Consider the following 1,795-nt stretch of genomic DNA (forward strand, 5'->3'; position numbering starts at 1 on the left):
AAAAATAAATAAAACATGCAGGAAAAAGCTAACAAAAAAACGTTTCCTTATTTCTGACTAATTTGTAATCCATCCCATTAGATAAATGATAATGTTACATGTGTAAAACAACTGACAGCATGGCCCAGAATATGTGGTCTCTGATAAATTGTTGTTCTCAGATCAAATGTATAGAATTCTGTTTTTGGTATCATTACATTCTTCTACCTGTCTATAATAAGTTAAAAAATGGCATGCCACAAATCCTGTTGATTCTTTTGTGGACTTCAACAAGACTGAAACATTTCCCTCAAATTGCACGTGGCAGTGCAATTTCACTGAAATATCAAGGAAAATGGCACAGTTGGCATACTTGATTTATTCAACACCATTCTGTAACTGGCTGTGCTCATACTTATATCTGAAATATAGGCTAGGAGGTTTTGGACATAAATATTTATATACAAAAAATGTGTAATATATATTAATAATATTTATACCCAATATTTATTTATGTAATATGTTCTCACAGCAGTAGGTTTGTCACCTTGGCTGCATGTGGACTCCCCATGATTTATCCAGGAGGAAGAACATTCATTCCCTTTTGCTCGTGTATTATCTTTTCTTCTCTTCTTTTCTTTCATGCTCTGTGCCCGTTAAAAGGACACTTTCGGGTATTTTATTTAACTCAGTTAACCTGCAGACTTCTTTCCGTGTGACATTTCCTATAACATATAACTTCTATTGTTTACTAGAGAATTTCCTTATACCCTTACTTGAAAATTTGTCTTTTTGCAAATAAAATATAATAGACCACAAAGTCAAAGGAAACACATTCACGGTCAATAATTATTTTCAGTTATTCTGTTGGTTGGTTTGTCACATTCCTCGCCTATCCTAGATTTTTGTGTGATGTCCTTAGATACCATGCATTTTCACTAATGCTGGATCCTTGTTCACGGAAAACTAATGCAATCATCTTAGGGAAAGCTTGGTACCACATCTACAATTTGTTTCTCCGTCCTTTAGCAAACCATAGCTATCTTATTAATGAGTCTGCCTACTATTGTCATTATATTCTTTTTTTAATTTAATTTACTTATTTTTACTGTATATATTTAATGTATACAATATGATGCTTTGATATACAGATACATAGTGAATTAATTACCATAGTCAAGCAAATTGACATATCCATCACCTCACATAGCATTTTTTTGTGGTATTGTCATTATATTCTTGATAATTATGCTGTGCTCCAGAGACTATTAGGTATTTCACAGTGGCTGGAACAGAGGGGTGAGATGGAACGTGGAGAGCAGTGAGACTGGAAGTATCGGCAGGGCTGTTTAGGAAGGTGAGCCTGGCCGGAAACCATGTGCAGAAAAGCGCTGTGTCACAATCCCCTCACCATGCCAGAGTCCTACTGATCTATGTATTTTTTTTTTTTTTTTGAGACAGGGTCTTGTTCTTGCTCAGGCTGGTCTCGAACTCCTGAGCTCAGAGTGATCCTCCCGTCTTGGCCACCCAGAGTGCTAGGATTACAGGTGTGAGCCACTGCACCTGGCCCCTAAACTCCTACTGATCTCAACAGAAGAGGACTTACTATAGTGACTGAAGTAACATGTCACTATTAAGATGTTACTTATATTATTTTCATATTCTCTTTATGTATTTAAATTTCTCATTTTACCATTATGGCATTATAATAAAATATATTTACTTTTCAGAAACCAAGAGAAATAATAATGTCATATATAGACAGAAAATAGAGCAGAAATGTTATCAATAATATAGACATTTTTCCATTTCTATA

The 1,795-nt window shown here is 34.7% G+C and overlaps 1 protein-coding gene across 1 annotated transcript in view; it reads left to right on the forward strand.

The window, feature by feature from the left end:
- OPHN1 (oligophrenin 1) overlaps positions 1-1,795 on the forward strand; it is a 427,039-nt gene that overhangs the window by 275,227 nt on the left and 150,017 nt on the right. The gene's annotated exons all lie outside the window — the stretch shown is intronic.

Source organism: Propithecus coquereli, unplaced genomic scaffold (assembly GCF_000956105.1).
Source record: "Propithecus coquereli isolate 6110/MARCELLA unplaced genomic scaffold, Pcoq_1.0 Scaffold101, whole genome shotgun sequence".
Lineage (NCBI taxonomy): Eukaryota > Metazoa > Chordata > Mammalia > Primates > Indriidae > Propithecus > Propithecus coquereli.